Source organism: Patagioenas fasciata, chromosome 4, assembly GCF_037038585.1.
Source record: "Patagioenas fasciata isolate bPatFas1 chromosome 4, bPatFas1.hap1, whole genome shotgun sequence".
NCBI lineage: Eukaryota > Metazoa > Chordata > Aves > Columbiformes > Columbidae > Patagioenas > Patagioenas fasciata.
Genome location: NC_092523.1, coordinates 67,382,434 through 67,406,440, shown reverse-complemented (window position 1 = coordinate 67,406,440; position 24,007 = coordinate 67,382,434). Strand labels below are relative to the sequence as shown.

The 24,007-nt window shown below is 37.7% G+C and overlaps 1 long non-coding RNA gene across 1 annotated transcript; it reads right to left on the bottom strand.

Moving 5' to 3' along the window:
• Positions 1–2,751: 2,751 nt before the first annotated feature.
• Positions 2,752–22,626, bottom strand: LOC139827939 (uncharacterized). The gene is made up of 4 exons (XR_011739079.1): positions 22,563–22,626; positions 10,339–10,453; positions 5,513–5,609; positions 2,752–2,815 (listed from the first exon to the last, which is right to left on the bottom strand). It is a non-coding gene; the product is annotated as an uncharacterized lncRNA (long non-coding RNA).
• Positions 22,627–24,007: the final 1,381 nt, after the last annotated feature.

The following is a 24,007-nucleotide window of genomic DNA, read 5'->3' as shown; positions in this document are numbered from 1 at the left end:
TGGAATGATTACACTGGAGTCACTAAAATCTTTCTCTCGTGCCACCAGAACAACAGGCTGCAACTACTTCAAAAACTGTTAGCCACCAGAAAGGGTGGCAGGAATTCTGCTTTTCTAGGGGCACATTTGGATAAAACATGCAAACTCATATCCCACACATTAGACTTCTATGTACTCGTGCAGGGCACTGTTTTTTGGAGTTCCTATAGATCCGTATTTTACTCCATTGAAATTCAATTTCATTTTACATGCCTCATGGGTTGATTGCAAAGTACAAGGCATGCAGTCGCTGAAGTTGTTAGCTCTTGCTTCTAGTCGTAAGGTGCTCAATATTAATGTGCATCTTTATTACACATGAACAGCTACTGAAAGAAACTTACAGGTCTCATAACAATGAGGGTAACTTGAGTTTATAAGTGTGGTGTGACAAAAATTGCTATGAGGTATATACTTTTTTCAACAGTTCCTAAATTTTCCTTAGAAGAAAATGATATTTTCTGTAATTTTTTGTTAGCCCAGATTATCAGGATTTTCACTACTTTCAAAAGTAATTGCTGCTTTCATTCGGAAGGATAGCTGATGGCATATATTCTCTTACAGCAAAATTAGCATGAAAATGGCATCCCTGTCTGGCATCTTACTGGCACAAATCAAGCACAACCAGTACAACTCATCATACAGACATTTCAAACTAAAGATTAATAATATCCCACCATTTATTCACACTTCTTTATTCATGTGCGTTTCCACAAAACCTTCACATATTTCTCTGCACAGGACAAACTTCTCAGTCTGATTAACATCCCTCTTACATTTTCCTTTCTATTCAATATTTAAGCAGAAAACATGTGACAAAAACTTATTCTTGACTTAACTGTCTTGATGAAATTAAAGGTATTAATTCTATGTTTGAATAAGAATATTTAATATGAAGGGAACCAACATGAGAACTTTTCTGGTCACCCGCTGCCAAGATTGTTTCTAGTTTTACTCTGGTGAAACCTGGGAAATATGTTGTTAGTGCTTCTCCGTCTCCCCCTCCAAGCATTATTAGAGAAGAGTTGGCTTGGTCTCATTTTATTTATTTCATTCAAAGATCTCACCTTCCCTTGGCTTATTTTTTTTTTTCGTTTTTTTTTTTCTCCTCCCACCCACTCCCAGTCATAAAGTTTTCTGTAAATTATGGTAAGCTTCAGAGCTCTTTGGCTTTAAAAAAATCCTCATAAAACAAAGCCTTTTTTTTTTTAAAAAAAAAAAAAAAAGCAGAATACATGCAGGATGCTTAACAGAAAATGTTCTCGTTTGACTACCCTCATTTGAGGGCCATTTTGGCAACAGATGAAATTCATAAAGAACACAAGGAATAAATTAGCAGGTCATGAACATCTTTGCAGCGACAGAACATAACAAGGAAACAGTTAGGATAGGTGAATCAATGGATAAGTTAGACACTAAAAGAAAAGGTCACTGTTTGTTTGATCTCCTTGAAACTAAGTCATATTGTTTATTTCATTTTTCTTTTTATTTTTTTCCTATGTCTCCTAACTTTCAGCATCTTGCTGCTGAGTGCCTGCCTTGGCTCTCGCAGAGCCTGCTCTCAGAGTTAAAAATTTACAGTTCCAAATAAAGTGCTAACGCACAGTCTCACAATCAAGTTTGATATACCTCAGAATAGTCACCCAAAGCATGTCACCCAGCGTTAGTGGAAACATTTGGAAATAATGGTCTAGTACAGCACACTGTGTGAAAGAAAAAATAATACAAAATGAAATTTTTACCTTGCAATGATTGTATGTGCAAAGTAAGTACTTTACAAGCCTTGTTATATCATATTACTCAGAAATGTAAAGGATTTGTCCATCTTTGAATAGAATGTAATGTTTCCTGCTTTCAACTATCTTATTGTTACCAGATCTACTGCTGCTGCTGCAGAAACAGAGTGAATACATCAACAAATCAACAAGGGAAGATTTATTCTTCTTAATAACTTAAATGAATAGAAAATGATCTGTCTACAGTGGTCTTGTGCCAAAGCTAGGACTTAAAAACAACTAAATAGTAGGAATATAACACCTTGCTGCTACAATTTAAGCATTCAAGAATTCACCATATGCTTGACATATGCTAAAGGTCACAGGCAGCCAATGGCAAAACATAAGAGAGTTTTTAAATGTTATAAGTTATGATATTCCAGCTAAAAAGGCACCGAATCAAACACATAATAGATTTTAACACTGGAAGGACCTAAACTATGATAATCTTCTGATCTGATCTGCAGTAAGTATTTGGACTGATTGTAACAGATAAGAGATGAGTTCCCCTGTTTTCCATATATCATTCACCATCAGATAAAGCAGCATTCCTTGAAAGAACAGTATGCAGATAACTTGCAGATAATGTACAAGTTAATGCATAAAGCATCTGACTCTGGACAGTAGGCAAGTGCTCTGGCAAATTCCACCCAACTCAGCCCTCTCCACAGGACCCTCTTGCCCACCCCACTCTCCCACACGCTCTCCCCTTGGCCCGTCACTCCTGATACTTACAGGTAGATAAATGAATAGAACACAGGGAGCTGTGGTGGCTGCTGGAGGTGGGAGGCAGCCAGGAGCACACAAAGAGGGAGAAGAGCCACAGAGAGGATGGAGGAAACTCCAAACATCAACTGGGAAAGCAGGCCATGGAAGGGGAAAAAGGTTGTCCTCATAGAGCAAAGTGTGACATGTAGGGGAAAAAAAAATATCACACTAACCCTGATTTTTATGGCTTGACAGTTCACTTTTGCTGGGATCAGGTCAGCATATGAAAGGAAACTCTGAAATTAAAAAAATCTCCTTGTTATTATCATGTACATAATGACCTGTGCTGCAGAGTCATTTCTAACTATGTTAAATACATAAGTATGTGTGGCCAAGTTTATTCCTATAAGTAAATATCTATAAATATTGGAATTTCATATAAAATGTCAAAAGTTCACATTTCCATAATAAAAAAGTAATTCTAAAATGAACCCAGATTTACTGTGTTTTTGTGAGTAATAGTCTTCAGCTCTTGACCCCATGTTCCCTCTCAGTTCATTTTTTTCCACAGTACTTTTAGGTTTTCCCCCATTTTCTAGGGTTAAAATTAATTAAAACTCAACCAGAGTTAATTTACACTGGTCAATTGGCTAATACAGCATTTAGACTGATCAACCCATGAGCCAAGCCAGACATGACAGCTACAGAGCTGAAACTTTGGGAAGGAGGGAGAAGAAAAGGTATTGGACACTAACTCAAAGCTCTCTCTTTTGCCTATCCACCAGTATTTAAATACTTGTACAAACAACTTTTTTCTGAGAATTTTTTACCACTTTAAGATGTTCTTGAAACTACCGAACAGATCACCAAAGGGATGAAGACAGAGAGCTCAATAGCATGGTAAAATAAACTCTACTTCCCTCAGCTCTTAGTTTTTACCCAATACAAAGGTATATTTTCTGTTTTGACTTTTTTTTTTTTTAAATCTTTATGACTCATACCAGCATTCCAATCAGAAAAAACAAGTAAACAAACAAACAAACAAAACAACAAACCCAAACCAAACATTGTGGTGTGTGCTTTGTTCTTTATTTTAATTTAGCTCATCATTGTTTGATGCAGCACCAAAGCCTGTTCATGAAGTTATATTACAGGTGAAGGATATGACTCCTCATATGATTGAAGTTCACATCTCATGAGATGAGACTAATGGCATTAGAAAAGGGTATGTATGTATACCACAAACTATTTTTCTGCAGGCTATATTATACTTTATAAAAGCAGGAGATAGGAATAGATACTGAAATTTAAGGCTGACTTTGGCAACTAACTCAGCAAGCTAAACTTAGAAAGGGATATGTAAATGTTATAGTTATCAAGATGAGCTTAAGATTCCATGGTGAAAGAAATTTCATTAGCCTTTGACATTAATGTTGTCCGTCAGGTTGGTTCCCACTCTTCAATTTATTGTCAATAACTTATTCGCTTTATTGATTACCAGATTATTGACACATCACTACAGACCTGACCTTGGGCTCATATAACAAGGCATTCAAAACCCTTTCTTGCAATTGGTTGGTAGTCCATAAGACTTCTCCTTGATGGCAATGGTTACCATGCAAATGACATTTTTCTCTTTAAGCTTTTGGCAGTTAGAGGCAAAATATTGTTGGATAGAGCAGTGCACACAAGGTTTTCAAGCTGCTTTGGAAAAAAAAGACCTGCCCATTTGAAATCCTTACAGCTCAAAGGCTTCCTTAGGATGCAAATGCTTGTCTCTTACTTTAGGATGTAGTTTCTCTTAACAAAATCTTTTCAGCGGTAGATGGATCTGTCACTTTGAGTTATTTGCTCTGGGGAAAGACTTCTTCATTGTATTAAACAGAAGAGTTATGTAAAAACTTTCAGGACATATTTTTTTCCACAGATCAAAAAGAGCTATTTACCATATTTGAAAATCATATGGTCATTTCTTGATGCTTAAGTTATTTTATCTGTTTAGAAGGTAATATTCTAGGCTTAGCTGGAATGCATTGATTTCCATCTATCTTACCTTTCAGCAAAGGAGAGGAGGTGGAGAGAAGGCGACAAAAACAGGAAACATGGAAACTTTTTTTTTTTTAATTTGTAAAATTTTTAGGAATTTTGGGTACACATATATTTGTGTTATTTCCAGATATTTTAAATAATATTTTAATCCTTGCATCCAAATTGCAAGTGAGCTAATACCTACACAACCTTCTAGAATAGAGCATCTTATTGTGTCCAGTTCTGGGCCCCTCAGTTCAAGGACAGGGAACTGCTGGAGAGAGTCCAGCGCAAGGCACCAAGATGATTAAGGGAGTGGAGCATCTCCCTTATGAGGAAAGGCTGAGGGAGTTGGCTCTCTTTAGCTTGGAGGAGACTGAGGAGTGACCTCATTAATGTTTACAGATATATGAAGGGTGAGTGTCACAGGGATGGAGCCAGGCTCTTCTCAGTGACAACCAATGTTAGGACAAGGGGTAACGGGTACAAACTGGAACACAAGAGATTCTACTTAAGTATGAGAAGAAACTTCTTCTCAATGAGGGTGACAGAACACCGGAACAGGCTGCCCAGGGGGGTTGTGGAATCTCCTACACTTAAGACACTGCCTGGACACCTGTGTAACCTCATCTGGGTGTTCCTGCTCTGGCAGGGGGATTGGACTGGATGATCTTCGAGGTCCCTTCCAATCCCTAACATTCTGTGATTCTGTGATCTTCAGAAGAGATTGTTCCTCTGCAGTTTAATTGTCTTTAATTATAGCCTACAGTAAGAGATAACAGTTTCTTGCTCCTTCCCTCCTTTTACATGAAGAGGGACTGAATTATTTACAGTTATGCTCAGTAAAATAATTAGGTTGGTACTGCAGAATTGGGCCACCTGCATACAAATGCTGAGATTAAAAAAACAAAACCAAACCATACACACGTGGCTGCCGTGTAGCACTGAAAGAGGTCCAAACTCACCAGTCAAAACCATGCCTGACCAGAAAGCACTGTAGAAGCTTGATATCTGCACAATCTCTGTGGGTTGACCTTTATCCACTGGAAATCCAATAAATACCTGAAAGACATTTTTCACAGTACAATGAAAGGATACAACCATCCACAAATAAAATTTCTTGCTGATGTTGCTGCACTGTAAATGTTATGCCATGGTATTGTAAGGTGGGTTTCCCAGCTCGCAATTCCAGAGCAGTTGGAGGCTTGGGATGGAAAGGAGGGAGCAAGAGCGTGAGGGTGAAGGACGCAAAGGGGTATCCCTGGGTCTCTTTGTTGTGGCAAAGCATTGAGCAAAGGAAAGCACACAGGCACAGTTAGCTGGGATGGAGAGACCTGGCATCAACTCAAAGCTTATTTTTGTATCCTGCCTAAAAACAGCTGGATGCTAAACTCAGAAACGGGCTTTGGAACAGAAACTAGGATGTAACCTTCTCATCCCAAAATGGATGCCACAAGCACTAGGCCACAGCGCAATGCTTCCTGTTGAATGTGCTTGCACACAGATGCATACCTTCTGTGCTCAAATATAAAATGAGGACCAACAAGGAGTTTGCTCTTTAAAAATGAAATACATAGATAAAAACATATTTGACAGTTCTAACTTTTGATACGTTTCTCCGTGTCTGAACCTTAAGAGAAAGATTCAAGGTCTTTATGAGTGAACTGAAATACCTTTACATAGTCCAGGCACCAAAGAAGAAAGTGCAGGGATGAACATCTAATTACACAGCATCTCACCAGCTCGATGGAATGGTAAAGCTCTCACACCTGGGCACAGTTTCTCTAGAGCATGCTCTCTTGGGATTGTGCTCTTGTCGATCGCTGCACCGAGAGCTCCCCCTGCAATGACCCTATGCACACCAAACACCTCTTGCCAGAGCTCCCAGGTCCTTTGTCAGAGTTAGCTTTTAATTAACATGCTGGCGGCTCCCAGCCTGTTGCTTTGCCTGCTGAATAGGTGAAGTGGGCTTATGAATCCCCAGCCATCTTTGCTTTCTCTTCAGCCACTAACTCTTGTCATTCATCTGGGAAAGAGATAAATAAGGTACTTTCTGCCATCCAGTAAGATCAAAGTTACTTTTCAAAACACAAAATTGTCTTTAAAAGAAAACTCACATAAGAGTTCCCCAGAATGTGTCAGAATCTGCATTTCACATCATAAGCAAAAAGCTTCTTATTTACTCTACTACTAGTGCATTTACCTAGCTGCTTATGAGGACTACCTGTCATACACATTCACTGGGATAACTACTTACATGTGGCTTTCTGATAATTTCTGTGAGGCACATGCTTTTCAGGATTCTGATTTAGTGATTAAACTTTTTTCTGTTTGATGTTGTTGTATTATTTTAACCGAGGTAGGAATTTAACAAGCAGTAGCTATCCAGACTCTTTAGCTGATTCTTTATTTACTTTTAAAGATCAGTGTTATATTTGTTTTACTCTAAGTAAATACCCCACCTCCATCCCCAATTTTGCTTTTACTTCTTAGGAGTAAATTAAAGTAACTCAACATTTCCTGGTGGCCTTACAGGAAAATGGACATCTTTTCATCATCCAAAATGAAAAAGCAAAAAATAGCTTGTTGTTTCAATTACATTTTGAGTGCCTTTCCCCTACCCTCATTCTGATTTTTAGGTGGAGTTTTTATTGCTCCTCTTTTCCACAAATTAGAGTAAGTGCTTAAGCAGCACAATCAACTTCATGTATTATGGAAAGTGGACTGGAATACTGCCAATTCGATACTTCACTATAAAAGCAAAAAGACTTGCACAAATACTTACTCCTCATGAAATCTGCAAATTAAACCCACATCACCCTTTTAATACTAAATCCTATTTATTTTTTCAATGTAGCTTGTTTAAGCTGAATACAGGATGCATTTTGGCACTATTTTTCTATTTTGTTTAATTTCATCACGTATGTCACAGTTAATCATCCAAAGCTATGAAACGGTCAAAGACAGATTACTGAAGGTTTTAAACAGTGGCTTTTAATACTGAGACAAATCAAACTTCCTTGTAAACCACTACATTCTGTGAAGAATTGCACGTGAAAAACTCCAGCAGTCAAAAAACTATAATGAAATTAAAATCTACTGGAAATGCACCACTCCCTTTTTGATCTCTCTAACTACTATGTGTAGACTTCAATGGATTAGATGGGACTCTGCCTGCTCCTCACATCATGGAATTGATATGTTTTTAGGCTAGAAATGTGGTTATTTGTAATTTATTTTCTTTCATATGTGTACCTCCATTTTTTTCCCCTCATGTTCAATGCAGTATAAGGGGAGAAGAAATTTGTAATGGTGTTCTTCAAAGAAAATATGCTATTGACTTAACTTTGCCTACCAAGAAGGCTTGCTGTCCCACAAAGATCTTCCTAATTAACTCCCTTTTAAGCTGGCAGTTACAGCATGGCTATTTCTTGAAGATAATTGATCAGGGCACAAAATCTTTATTAAGCACTATAAGAGTTCTTCAAATTTGCATGGGGATTGTCCGCCAGCTGCGGGGATCAGGTAATTGCACTGTTATTTCCCATAAGTAGACAAAACACAGCTTTATTTTTCAGTTAAATTCATGCTACTCTGTTAAAATAAATGGCTGTATTCAGAGTCACACACATGCAGCACACACTCTGTAGTGTTCCTTTCAGCAGTTCACTGAGCTACAAAAAATGGAGTAGAGACTTATTACTAGAAATAATACTGTACAAGTCCTTCTGTGAAAGTAAATGTGTATATAAAAACTTAGAATATCTCTTCCACTATTTAACATCCATTGTATTGTAATGCATTTTCACCTTTACCATTAACAAAACTAATTTTTTATAAAAATGAAGATATTACAGTTATTGCAAACAGACCATTCAGTATATTGAGTTTGTTGATTTTTTTTTTTAATTGAAGACATTTTTTTTCATCTTGTGTGTATTCTAATAATTAACAAATGTTCAAAGATACTTCTTCAACCTTCTTCCTGGTTGCTACTGATCTAAATCACTATTTGTATTTATTTTTGAAAGCTGCTTAAAAGTTTTAATCCTCAGAAATCCTCCTGACAGAAATGATCTGACAGAGGCAACTGTAAGGATCTCTGTTTTTCACAAAGCAATTAGTTACTCAACTTGGAGAAATATTTTCTTATTCTATTTAAGAAGAAAGGAAATAGAAACCAAAAGTAATTTGTATACCATGGCCCAAGTGGGCTAGTGTTGTTTACATAACTTAATAAAATTCAAATTCATAATGTATCAGTATCTCTTTTTTCCTTTACCCTGAGGTAACTCAGTTCCACAGAGGCTGGGGGAGTCAGCCTTGATGTGCAGCACTGTCACGAGAGCGCTGCTCTAACCCTGCGTTATGAGTGAGACTTATTAGCAATACATCTCTTTTCATCAATTTATTAAACCACTTCACAATCATCAACCCTGTTTTCTACTTTGAAAGCAGCAGGGATCAGATTTTCAGCTAGTATGAATGAATGCAGATCTACTGAAGCGTTGGGCAGAAACGTCTGCTTACACAAACTGAAGACGCATCTTCTTCATGGCTCCTCTCATTTTCTGACACTCTCTATCACTTGAACTCTGAGAGCATTTCAAACCTTATAAACAAATATCATGCTTTTAATTAGCACATACTTGAGATACAGTTCAATTATTACTTTGCTTTTAGACAGCCTTGCCAGATGGACAGTTTGGAGAATATTACAAATGGTATTAGTTATCAGAAATCTGTATGGGTTTCTGTTTCTTAAATTAGATATTTATTATCTGTGAACAGTGGACTCTGCATCATTAATGAATGCCCTGTTTCTTTCTTGCATTTGTTACTGTGATCTTTCTTAACTATTCTTCCAATTCTGGATTTTTATTTGGGAAGATTACTAAACCAGTAATGTAATCTAGGTTTTATTTCCATTCTATATATACTTTCTTCTGCTGTTTAAACAGAGGGGCATTCTTAGTGAAAAAGTTGTAGGCATTTTATCCTTATGATAACTAGCTTATCGAAGTCAGTGCTGGTTGATAACCAGTTCTTCAAACAGTTGCTTCCCCTTTGCCCCATCACAACTATTAGAAAAAAGCTTACCACTTTATAAATTCAACTAAAGCTCATTTTACTGCTGAACAGCTGGTTTAGAATGTAACTCTTTTATTAAGTGAATAGTGATTTATGTTATTTAGCATTAAATAATGGGCTTATGTTACATCAAATGCATGGATTAACAACCTGAGTACAAAGAATTCATTCGATGTGTAAGAAATCTTGGAAATCGTACATAAGGTGAAGTATGCTTGTTTCTAGTTTAGAAGGCTTCAAATATGCAGATTTGTATTTTACAAAGCTCTTCTCTTAGCATCTAATATTTACAATAAGCAGCATGCTGTATATTCAAAGAATGTAAACTTTAAACTGCAGCTACAAATATTTACTATAGATGAGATAAATGAGGAGAATGATCTAGACACATTTTTACAGATACCTCAGTTCTTATAGCCAGTAATAACACAGGGCACAGGCAGATTTTCACAAATAATGTCACAACTGCTGTCACTGCTTCTTCACTACTGCAACACAGTAGTTTCTTACAGACAACGCATCCTTGCATATACAGGATATTTCAAAAAGATGGACCCAATTTCATGTCACAGTGAACTTCAAATTGGGTCCATCTTTTTGAAACACCCTGTAAGACAGCCTAGTGAGATCTTCAGTTTTTCTTGACCATACCTTTATGCTAGCATACAGCATCAGTAAATATACATGCTGTGATTCTCACCTTGGTTCCACTGCACTTTGTCGGAAATAGCTCATGGCAACATTAGGTTGGTACACTAGGTGACTTGCTGAAGCAGAGAGGTAGAAGGATGTCCATAGCAGTGCAAGAACTGTACCTGCAGAACAGAAATAGAAATGATAACGTGGACCATGGATAAATAAAAGAATAGCAAGAAGATAGCACGTCAGCCAGCAGAGTTAGTGGGACACTCAGAGTGCGTCCTTCTATCATATAAAGCACTACATCCACCATCTAATTTCCTCAGTTCCTGTGGTGAGATACAGCCCTGGGAGTAAATGCACCATGTGCCCCACCATCTTGGACCAATGATTACTTGGGTCAGGGACCTTGTGTAAACCCACCACAGCCCACTTCTCACCCATGTTTTCTCCCTGGGGGTCTGGACCATTGTAAAGGGTGCCAGGAAGGGTTGGGGCTGGTCTTATCCTTACTCAAGTCCGGGATGTGCACCTACAGCCTTAGTCTCTGCTGGGCTTGTCACTAATGAACAAAAGGAAAGCAGCCTGAGTGCCAAGGGTTAGACATAACCTTTTTGGAACAATGCACAAGGCTGTTACGTCAAGAGCTACTACACTGGCTGTATCAGTGACAGACCCAAATATTCTAATGTTCATAACAGGCAGAAGGAATTATTGAGAGCTCCCTTAACCTGACTTTCATGACTTCCCACCTTTCCTGGCATTCCTTCCTTTCGTTGATAAGATTCAGCTGTAGTGAAATAAAAGTTTAAGGCTCAAGAAAAATGACACTCTCCTTGCAGATTCTATTACCCAAGTATGAACTGTAGTAAAACAGGAAAGGGGAAGACAGGAGCAGGAACATGTATACAGTATTGTAGAAATTCTCTCATTGATAGGATTGGCCCTGCCAAATGGACCCCCCCCTGCTCTTTTCAAAAGCTGTTTACAGCCATTTCCAAAGCTACTTAATGGATTTTTTTTTTATCATGTCTACAATTACACTGCTCTTGCTAAATGGAAAGTCTGATTTTAAACATCTCCTGCTTTCACTTAGTGGAATGTCTCATTTGTATAATCCAACTGCTTCTGTTCCTTGGAAAGTATCCTGTTGGCTTTTTTTAATTTAATGTGTACAGGTTTTACCAGATCTTAGCTGGGACAAAAATTTGCAGCTGCATTTGAAAGAAAGAAAAACTAAAAACCAATATATGGTGAAATAATTGTGGTGCAGAAGTGTTTGGTCTTGTTCCTAGATTCTGTTCAAGACATTGACATACTGATTGCCATATTATGACACAGATCTGCTCAGAGAAATTTTCATCACCAGCAGCCAAAAATAACAAATAATGGACCACTCGGTGGCTTCTGTTATGTCTGATCTCACACCCTGACAATTCAAATCAGACCAAAAATTAGACCCATAGGCCATCAGGGATTCCTGACCATATACAGAAGGTGCATAAAAAGAGATAAAGAACTCATCATGCAAATACATTAGTTTTTTTTTCTTTCGCATCAGTCATTCTTGTACACATGTGAAAACATAGAAATGAGACCCACTACCTCTATGTTTAAGGATAGGTTTATCTCTCTGACTGCTTCCAGGTCTAGACTTTTTCAGGGAAGGTTGAGGAGAAGGCAGGATGGGAGGAAGAACCTCCAATGGTGGTTCATTCCTTCTTACAATGTTTTCTAAGCAAAGAGAATACAACTACTACAAGGTGGCCTGTCTCTTGCCTTTGAGTGAGTTTTGATAAATACCTTAAACAAAATGTACTCTGTGCTGATTTTCTTTAACACTACAACTTAAACTACATCATTTTTTACATTGTGATAACAGTGATATACAAATAACTGTTCAACAAAGTTTTCCAGTAGAATTCATAGAACTAAATGGAGATATACTTTGACATAAAATGAAAGGTTCCTTTTACCAACAGAATAATGACTATTCCATAAACTATTTCGGTCCAACTGCAGTGCAACAGCTTTACTTCACAGCTGATCCAGCAGGACATACATCTTTAAAAAAAAAAAACAAAACAAAATAAAAAACAGTAAAGCTTTTTATCTTGTATTCTAAAAATACATTGGCTGCTTTCACAGACCGGAAAACAAAAGTACTCCCTTCAAATTCCAACCACAATTTAGAAGGGTGCAAAAGAGCAAAATGGAGTCCCATTTAAAAAAACCACGTATCTTTGAAGTCTGTGAAGAATTTCCTTCTTTTTAGCAATTTTAAACACAGTGCCAGCAGTCATCCCTTGCACAGCTACTTCTCTGAAGTAGTTCCAGTTTCAGTAGATGTAACTTCCTCCATATATCTCTGCCTGCAAAGTCTGATGAGGCCATCGCCAGACAACCTCAGGAGCCAAGGGTCCAGCTCCTCAAAGATGGATCAGAGGGAGTAAGACATCTTAATAGGAAATGGGTATCGTTGCAGATCTGTGTCTAAATTGTTCATCATTTATAGTAACCAGTTCTTGTGAAAATGTCAAAGAAATTGTACAGGCAAAGCATCACACTGATTTGAAAGCTGCCTATTTGGAGTAACTTTTTACAGCGCTCAATGCTCATGTTATGCAAGAACCTTTGTGGACCACGACTAAAACAGTCTATTAAATCAGGTTTGGTGATTTCCAATGTTTTTAGCATGGACCCATTCATCAAATAAAGTTTTCAGGTTTAATATTTTGTATACAAGCACAAGGCTGAATCTCTCCACTTTGGTAATGGGTCATAGCACGGGGCAGGTAGATGACAGGTGGAATTAATTCAAATAAGGAGTTAATACTCCCCATATATAAATATGTCCAGAGAGGCGAGAGGAGCTCAACTACAGCTATAGAGGAGAAAATTCTTTCCCAGCCTGCCACCACTTTGCATCCTGCTTATATACACTGCATTGTTTCCTGTGGATGAGGTTCCATATCTAACTTATCATCATCTGGCACTCAGAGAGCATGCTGGTTTTCAACAAATTGAATTTTGGCACCTCCAGCAATGAGAGCAATATTGATTTCTAAACAATTTAAATTCCGCCATACTAGAGCACACATTTCAAAAACCTCAACAGTCAAAAAAACATAGGGTTGTACTGGTGGCAGGGGCATTACATGCTACGTTTTCTTTAGACGTTAGTGCAGAGGAGTGTTGAAAGGGCTCCTACAATGTGTCCCACCATCTCAAAGGAACAAGCCTCTCCAGGAGCAGCTGCAATGGACCAAAGAAATATAGTGGAAACCTATAAAATATTCTCTCAATTCCTATCCTTTCTGGAAGGGTTTAAAAGACAATTCCTGTCTCCCACCCTTTTAATTTACAAGTTAATTTAAAAAAAAAATAAAAAAGTATATTGAAGAGCCTTCCCATCTGCCTCGTGTAATTTATTTTTCTCTTCGTATGTAAAAGACCTATGGCCAAACCCCACGTTTGTTTACAGCAGTATATTCCTATGTTTACTCAGTTACAACTGAAGCAAAGTTTTCTGCCACAGTATTCTGTTTACTTGATTCACTTGGCTTCCTTCACAGTGCCTTTAGTGACACAACCACACTTTTTGCGGTTGGTAGCTGTTGTTTCCTAATCTTTAGTGACAGCTCAGATCGATCTCTGGTGTTTTCCAGGCCTGGATAGAAGACAGAAAATTAAATAACTTTTTTTCTCCTTCTCATTGACAAACTTTTTTCCTTGTTTTCTTTACTGAAGGCTCTTTTCTACAGAGGTTTTCTGGTTTTCACATTTGGTGACTGAGTTTTAAAACTCTGGATTTTAATTACTCTTCTCTGTGGCCTGAGAGATGTTTCTCACTAGTTACACATGCTTAGGAAAAAGGTTTCTAGAGATAAAGACCTTAAAGAAATGATTAATTTATTTTACGTCTGTTGTAGTAAAACTGCTGTAAAAAGAAACAAGTAACTTTTTTCACTGTGGTTTGCCTCAGGTCCTTTGTTTTCCATTTTAGAAGGGAAAGATAGCCAGAGACAAGGGAGCAACACTGAAAGAAAAACATGACAAAGAATCCTCTCAGAAGATGGTCCTTGAGACAGACCCCTCATAGTTTTGAACAGCTCCGGTTGCTTGTACTCCTACAACCGAGAAGAAAGGAAGAATTTAACAAGCCGACACTAGCCTCCTTGCTCCAGAGAGTGCCGAGACCTATCAATTTCTGTCTCTTGGCTAGTCTTTGTAATAAATACAGGCTTGGTGTGTAATGAAAACCAGCTGAGTGTTTCTCAAGGTACAGATGCTTTCTTTTCTTCTGATTCCAGCTAAGATTGTTCTTACTCTTCATAATCTCTCACAGCTGCCAAAAATCCATCTTATCGTTGCATGAGGTGAAGTTTCCATTAACAGCTATTATGGTAGCAGAGGTCAGGCGTCCAGTGTCGAATGAGCTGCTAAAGAGAAACACTGTGCTAGAAAATGCTGTACTAGGAAGAAAACCTCAGCTGAGGTGTGTTGCATTATTAACTTGAAGAGTTTTTAGGTGCAGATGTGGCTGAGCTGCACTGCTGATAGACTGATTTCTGACGTCCCAGAAAGAGAGAGAGAAATTTGGGGTGTATAGGAAGTGGGAACATACATCCACTTGGCTGAATGAAGAGGAATTTTAATAGTTTTGATGATGCTTGGTTTCCAGTGTGTCAGCCAACCAGACTGGCTGCCCCTTCAGGTTGGATGGCTCTAATGAAGGAAGCTCTGACCATAAACACCACTTGCAATTTCAACACTCACATCACTGCAGATGAGGTTCCTGACTCCCAGTCATAGCAGAGGAATAATATAAAAGCACTAGTAATAATAGTCCTTAGTTTCCAATCACTTAATGGAAAATGAGAAGTTCTCCCCAAAGAGAAGCAACCCCATTTTGAACACTTTCATTTAAAATAATATCTTCCTCTAGTAAAAGCATCTGGATTGAATACGTTCTTTGTTGATAGTGAATGACAGTTTTTTATTCCCCTCTAGTATGATGATGGCATAATTTTCTTTTGAAATTACTGACTTGGAAGTGCATATTACCTGGAAAACATTTTGAATATTAACACTGTGTATCTGTCTTTATAACTATCTATATATAGGATAAGGGTATCAAAACTATAATCACACCGCATATGCGTTGTTCAAGTGCCAAATGTTAATTGTTAGTGTGCTACGCTCTGAACAAAGACAGAAGTAAGCAGATTTAAAAATAAGGTTCGATAAATTTATTACTTGTTTTACAAACCTCCTCAATTTTAAAACAATGAAATGCATAATTATTTGGAAAATCATTACAAAAATATTGACTATCATATATTCTAAAAATTACTTTTGACATTTGAAAACATAAAGGAATTAAACATTTGCAGAAAATACTGGCTATTTTTCAAAGCCTCACAACATCATTTTTCCTACAGTACCTCAATATTACATGTCTTCTATGTGTTCTGGCACACAAAGATTCCTACAAACCCCTTATTTAAGCTCAAGGCCCTTAAATGTACAGCTACAGACAAAATAGATCTTAAGTGGGCAAACTCTCCTCAGGATTAAGGGACAGAGCATAGAGAAAGCTATAACTTGCCTTTAACTTTCTTCTTCATTGTGCGGATAGAGCAAAGGTGTGGACAGTTTGCTTTGGAGTAATTTACTATAATCATTGTGCACAGGAACGGAACACATATAGAGTTATTATTTCCCCCCTGGACTGTAATTCTAAATAAACACCCTACCAAACAATGCCAAAACTATCAGACACCAACGCTATTGCAATTTCTCAGTGACATCCTGCTGAGCCAAGAACACCCTTCCTCTACCAGAAAGTCATCTTGCAGGTTTATGGGTCAGGCTCTATGGAGAATGGGACTTCTTTTGTCAACTACCAGCATTTTTGTGTGGCATGGAAAAACAATCTGCAACACACAGACTTCAAGACCCTGCACTGAACTGGGTCTTATGTTATGTTTCTTAAAAAAGTCCCTGCTATATTTAAACCATAGCTATATTTAAACAGAGTTTTACAAAATTACTCACAAGAAAACACATCAAAACCTACCTTTGCTGACTGCATCTGCACCTGTGACAGCAAACTGGAACAAACCCAGTATCAGTAAGCAGGAATCTACCACCAGGACTTGGGGAACACCTTATGCTCAGGAGCAAATATGCAGGTGTTCAGTGACAGTGCCATCCCTGCAGTCACCCTGACCCAGCGTCACACAGGGGCTGGCAGAGAGGGAGCAGTACAGGCTCTGCAGGGTAGTTGGCAAGAGAAGGGCATATCTGTAACATCTTCTTAGAACCCCACAAACCTTATTCTGTATCTTCTACAATGAAGAAACTCTGAAATAATATGGAAGCAGAAGATCCAGTATTAAGCAGCTTTTTCTGGCCTCCTCCCATGGAAGGTACTATGCTGCAGGCAGAGGTGGACATTTCAGTGATGAAGACAAATCATCTCTGAAGTAGTCTGCAGCCATTCCTTAATTAGCACAGGGATATATTGTCTTCCTTCGTGCTAAAATTTCAAGGAAGTCATTCAGTCATAGATATGATTCAAAAGTTTTGTTGATTAAAAAAATTCACTATCTTTTAAATAGATTAATTAAAATATTTTTCATTCGTCTCTGCTATACAAACCTTGTTTTCTAGAGTGTGTGGTTGACCTAGAGACACCAAAGTGGTGGGTTTTTTGGTTTTTTTGTTTTTTTCTCTTCCTAACTGAGAGAAAATTTACATATGTGTCAGGATTTCTGGTGGCAATCTGGTCTCTTTCAAAGTATGCTGATAATGGGAATAACAGATTAATGAACTTCTTAGTTGAATTAATGGAAACAAGGCATGAAATTGAAAATGTACAGTACTGAACACAAGTAAAGAAGATATAATCTGCTATTTAGAATTGCACTTTGAGTAACCATGAGTGAGCAATAGATCACTAAGAACATTTCTCAAGATGTTTTTTACATTAAAACAATCTTTTCTAACCTGTGTTCTGTTCCTTAGTGATGTGGTCCTTCTTAAATGTAAGGCTGAGATTACAAAAGGATAAAACATCAGCACTTCTACTGTCTTTTCAAAATTACATACAAAAAAACCCAGTATGTATGCATGCACCTCTGATAAAACAATTTTCAAGGCTCCTGCAATTTAGTACATTCCTGTCTTCCAAGTAAAAATGGGAAGTCAAACCCAGCCTGAAGGCAGAACAAGATAACATAAAGATGTTTTTGACAGCGTTGGCTGAGGAAGACTGTCACAGCCTTTGCCAGCCAGTCACAGCTTCCTTTAGTGCTGGCAATCTTATAAATTGTCCTTTAAGTCCCAAGAGGACAGAGTGCATTTGGATGAGCTGCACTCTCTTCTCACCCTCGCTCTCTTCTTCATAGAGAAAGAAAGATTTTATCACTCTGAAAACTGACACAGAGAAAGATTTAGGAAATGGCATGCAAGGTGGACAGGAACCCTCAGAAACTGTCATACAAAACAGTGACAGATGGTATCAAACAGCAACAACAAAATTAGGATTAATTCAAGAAAGTAACTGAAATAAAAAATTAGGGATAATCAAACTGAAAAACTATTTCCACCATCAAGATGTAACTGTAGACATTAATGCCACAGGAAGCTGTGGAGAAAAAAACTGAAAATAAAAAGTTATGCACTATATGTAAGCATTAAACATGTGGAGTTGAAATTAATGTTAAAAATGTTTGGCTTTTATCAGTATCGCACTTCATGTAGCTCGTGATCCTTTTGCCTACTTAGTATTACACATTTCTTTGTGAAGTACCACCAAATACCAGCATCTGTAGATGACAGACTTTGGATCTGATGTATTGTGGCAGCTCCTATATTCCCTCTAGTTTCACTCTTCTTCACAGTATGAACCCATCACATTCATATGCACCAGAGCAGAAATAAGAGTATTTCCAGTTGAAACTGTTACACAAATTAAGTTCTGTTTTGTTAGTCAGGAATCTTTTTTTTCCAAGATTTTTGTATAAAAGATGTTTCCATCCATGTTTGCCTGCCAAACTTTTGATTTCATTAAAAATTAAAAGCATGAAATTTGTTGAAAAAAATTTCTGAATTGAAAAAACATTACTACAGTTGTGGTACAGATGCCTTATCACCATATTATCCTCTCTGGATTAGGATCCTTGACCAAGCAACCTCTCTCTGGATGCCTTACAATTCCTTGTCTTGTTCAACCATCTGGTGCCTCATAAGAGACGGTTGGGCCCTGGCCCACAGAGGTATAGGGGTGTATGAAACATCCAGTGTAGTTTTCACTAGTCATCATAGTCACGCTTCCAGATAGACTTTTCATTGGGATACCCTTGGGTTTCCACGAATAATTGAATTTCCAAGTAAAACATGAAATACACAGTTTCACATTAAAAACCAAACCAACAAACAAGCAAAAAAACCCCACAACAAACCACAAAAATCCAACACCACCACACCAAAAAAACTAAACAAAACAAAACAAAAAACCAAACAAACAAACAAAAAAAACCACCTAGCTTTGATATATAATTTTCAACCTGTTCTACTGATTGTTACGTTCTTAGTATTTCCATGTGTGCTGAAGAGATGATACTATTCCTGAGTTAATCATACGCACATTGAAATACCTAACTGCATCTTGAGCATCTGCAAGACAGTTCTGACAGGCCTGGCAAATAACCTGGGAGCTGTACCAGAGCTTGTTTCCAAGTTTAGTAACTGGATAACAAAAGCATCTGATGCATCAGGGCAGTAGAGCACGACAGTATGTACTGACAGGGGCTGAGCTGGTTTTATTCTTTACGTAAGGAGAAGGTCGCATGGCTTATTTTCCCCTCCACCTCCCCCATGCTTTTCATTATTATTGCTACATTCAATAAGGTAGCAACATATGTGTTATTTTTTCCCAGACCAGCCACAGTAAGTGTTAAGTAGACGATAGTTCCAAAATGCAACGTGTATATCATATATTGTGACTAACACCATCTCCCAATCAGGACATTTTGATCTTCCAGTTATAGCTAGGGACTTTTTCAGGAAATGATCTTTTTACATGCTCTCATAAATTTTCAGAATGTCTGGTTTTGTTTCACTCTCTCTGCTAAAGAACACCAATAGTTTCTCTTTGGTTTTTCAGCATATGTTTATTGAGGTGATAAAGATTGCAAGATGTATTAAAAGAAACACTTGGTTTATTTTATTTTGGCAGTGATAAAAGAGTGGAATCCATTTTAAAACCAGGAGAAAAATAATTGGCATGTGCCAGTTATATTTTATACATACACATACATGAATGCATGCACATATAGATTTCCCCCCCCCCCCCCGCCTCTATAGGTATCTTCCTGGCTTGCAGCTGAGCCATGCAAATGCTAGCCAGCTCATGCGTTTAATTGTATCAGCACATAATAGTAGACAGATTGTCTTCCCTTCTTCACTGCAGCAAATTTAAGTGGAACCTCTTGTGTTCCAGGTTGTACCCACTGCTCCTTGTCCTACCATTGGTTGTCATCAAGAAGAGCTTGTCTCCATCCTTGTGACACTCACCCTTCATATATTTATAAACATTAATGAAGTCACCCCTCAGTCTCCTCTTCTCCAAGCTAAAGAGCCCCAGCTCCCTCAGCCTTTCCTCATAAGGGAGATGCTCCACTCCCTTCATCATCTTCGCTGCCCTGTGCTGGACTCTCTCCAGCAGTTCCCTGTCCTTCTTGAACTGAGGGGTCCAGAACTGGACACAATATTCCAGATGTGGTCTCACCAGGGCAGAGTAGAGGGGAAGGAGAACCTTTCCTGACCTACTAACCACCCGCTTTCTAATACACTCCAGGATGCCATTGGCCTTCCTGGCCACAAGGGCACAGTGCTGGCTCATGGTCATCCTGCTGTCCATCAGGACCCCCAGGTCCCTTTCCTCTATGCTGCTCTCTAATAAGTCATTTCCCAGCTTATACTGGAACCTGGGGCTGTTCCTACCCAGATGCAATACTCTACACTTGCTCTTGTTATATTTAATTAATATTTTCCCCGTCCAACTCTCCAGCCTGTCCAGGTCTCGCTGGATGGCAGCACAGCCTTCTGGTGGCATGTCAGCCACTCCTCCCAGTTTGGTGTCATCAGCAAACTTGCTGATAGTACACTCTATTCCCTCATCCAAATCATTGATGAATATATTGAATAGTACTGGTCCCAGTACTAATCCTTGAGGAACTCCACTAGATACAGGACTCCAAGTAGACACAGGCCTCCAACTAGACTCTGCCCCACTGATCACAACTCTCTGGCTTCTTTCCTTCAGCCAGTTCACAGTTCACCTCATTACTGCTCACCTGCTGCTAGGCAACATGTTATTAAAACACAGGAAAAATTAATCTACAGATTAATGCTATAAAAAGAAAACTTTTACAAAATCTTTTCTTCCAATTAAAAGAAGCTTACAAAACATTAACCCTTAGAATAGTACAATATCACCACCTAATAAAAGTTCCAGGTGGATGTTTGTCTTACTCTGCTAACTGCCTTTTTCTTCATCTAGTCAAACCAGTTTTGGCTCACTTTGAATGTATTTATCTGAGTTATATATTCACTCACAGTCCCTATACCGATCTCGTCTTTTGACTACATAATCACAGATCTTAAATTAGGGAAATGGTTATGTGTATTTATGATTTGGAACAGATTTCAAATACTTTTCAGAAAAATGGTGGGTGATCTCTCTATAAATCCCTATGTCTTAGGCTAGTCAAGAGCACAGTACAGATGATTATTTATTTATTATTTTTATCAACCACTGTGGTCCATCTTGAAGCAATTGCATTTCTGTGCAAAGGCATCTCTATGCTAGCTCCATCTGCTTATAAGACCAAGTGATGTTTTGGACTGTGTTTTGAGGTAGGGGGAAAAGGCAAAGGGGGATTTATGGACGGGCACATATTTCTATACTGTTGTCTATTTACCAGAATTATGCAATCTGCTGTTGATTGTGAGGTGCTATTTGGTCTCTTGAATCTCTAGTTCTCTCACTGAATTCCTCTATTTATTCTCCTTCTTCTCTGCAAGGAACTACATTTAAGTTCAAACCCTTTAAAAAGGGGTTTATAGCCACTGAGATTACCAATACTTGTTTGAGGCGTAACTAGTTACATTCATTTTGTCTCAGATTTTACAAATCTACATACATATAGAGAACGCATTCAGTATTTTTCTTAGTATACTACTAAATTTGAAGAGTCATTTAAATTTTTGGGGCATTTGTTTGCAATTGGTGTCTATATATGAATATGTATAGATGAAGAAACAGAATATTTATATGTAACACTATCTCAAGTCTGCACATTTAGAAATTTATCACACTGTTTCCACAGTAGCATATTATCACTGCTTTCACTTTTCAGGTTTTTTAATATAAAAGTCTGTCATCCAGGCCTCAATGTTTCACAAGCATTTAGTTAAACTAGTTAAACAAGATCAGATTGTTTCTGGAACCACATTGGAAATATTTACAGTAAAACTCACCTGGCTTCAAGTATCATTCCAAAGCTGATATTCAGCCCAGTCTTGAAAGTTCACAAAGGTTCGTTAGCTTATTTGAGCAAAACCTAGGCTCATTTTCAAGTAAACTTCAGCTGATATTTAGTTCTAGATAAAGGGCACAGTATGACAGTGCTATGATTGAAATGTCTTGAATGCAAAACCTCTGGTCACTGTTGTGAAGTGAAGGAGAAACATTATTTTTTCGTTACTCATTCAACACTCAAAATCAGGAAGGTTCACCGCTTATGCCCGCATATACTCACCATGTAGCTAAAGGATCTACACCGTCAGTTAAGAAGAAAATACATAACATGGGCAAGTGAAAGCGTCACTGGTTATTTAGGGAGTTAAAATGCCTCATAAACTGGAATGAGCAAAGTATATTTTACCTTAACGGGAGACAAAAAGGGAAAACAACATCCTCTAAATTCTTACAGACTTAAAAATCTATTGCACATGATTATCATCACTTAATGGATTTATAGATTGTTTCTTATTGTCCATTAGCCCAATGACCCAGATTTTACCACAGCTTAGATCCGAACAAAAAAAAAATCTTTCTAATCATATGGGAATGGAAGACCCTTAATGAAATTTCAGGGTAGACTGTAAACCTGGTTTGTCCTACCAAGCCAGATTGCATGTTACTAATCTGTGGGAGTTACAGTTAGTTCGTCAAGATTAAGCAAGGGAAGAATAAGAAAGTATTATTACCTCCTCTAAGGCTTCAAATCAGTTTTCAGTCTGCTATGATGACCCTGGCCACCTTCAAGGTTCCCTGGAGAAAAGAAGGAAAGGAAATGAATACACAGGAATTGATAAAGATGGCTGAGACTCTAAAGAGCATCCACTGCTCTCTTTTTATCCCCTTTAGTATACTGTAAAGAAAGAATGCCTCATCCATAAGAAAATGTAATAAAATGCATATGTTTCTTTTATATAAGGAAAAGGTATGTCATTAGTTTCAGTTTAAAATTTAAAAAAAAAAAAAAAGAAGACTGGATAAATGCATGTTCACAATAAAAGAGAAAACAGAGTAGTTCTTTTATTTTTTTAAAAAAAAAGGTTTAAAAAAAAAAAATCCTAGTAAAATCAGCAGATGGCCTAATTTCATTTAACCTAAAACCAGTACACACCCAGAGAAACTTAGATTTGAGTCTCACTTTGTATAGGGAGTGTCAACCATACTTTTAGAAGGATCCACCTTTTCCTTGGCCACTTGGGAGGGTGCACCGTGCCAGACACACCGTTTCACGTCACAGCAATGAACTTTTTCATCCTAGTTTCCTCTGGCATCTTTGCCTAGGGATCAAACGACAGATCTTTACTGCTTAACAAATCATTATCTTTACTGCTTAAGAAAAGAGGACCAGAAGACTCATTCGAGTATTGAACCTTTTGATTGTCCACGTAATTTTTAGTTCACTCTCAGGCTCCACTTTGGACTCACCCAGCCAGCTCTCTTCAAGACAAATGTGGAATAGAGATGTTTAATCCCAAAGCAGTGTAGATGCAGAGAGTTGCCATTCTGTGACTGAATCCATTGGTTTTGTGCATTTTTCCTACTCAGCTATATGCAATTTTTCTCTTTAAACAATGTATTTTTGTTTCTTTCAGCTCAGTCTGGAGTCTTTCATGATAGTTCATCACAGAACAACTGTAGAATTTTTTTTTCTTTAACTATAATTAAGGTGCAACTGAAGAATGCATAACTTGGATTCCAGTTATGTCACTTTGTGGATATGCTTGCTACACTTCTCACCTAAAAAAAAAACACCCCAGTATTCACACAGGGTCAGAAAAAAAAGCTACTCTGTATCTTCCTTGAAAAACAAAACAAAACAAAACAAAAGAAAACCAAAACACAAAAGCAATGTCTTCTCCTGCTCTCCTTTCATAAGAGAACATAATACAAACCAACTAACCAAACAAAATTACAAGGATAAGGAGGAAAAGGGAAAAGGGAAGGGAAAGGGCAAAGAGAGGATGAGGAAGGTGGAAGTGGGACGTGAGATGGACCTTTTTGAGAGGTGGTAAAAGATTTCTTAAAACACACTTTTTACTCATAAAAGATAAACCAAAATTTAAAACAAGCTCAAAAATATAGATTTTTCATAATTGTATCATGTTACCCTTTGGAATACATTGACATTTTAAAT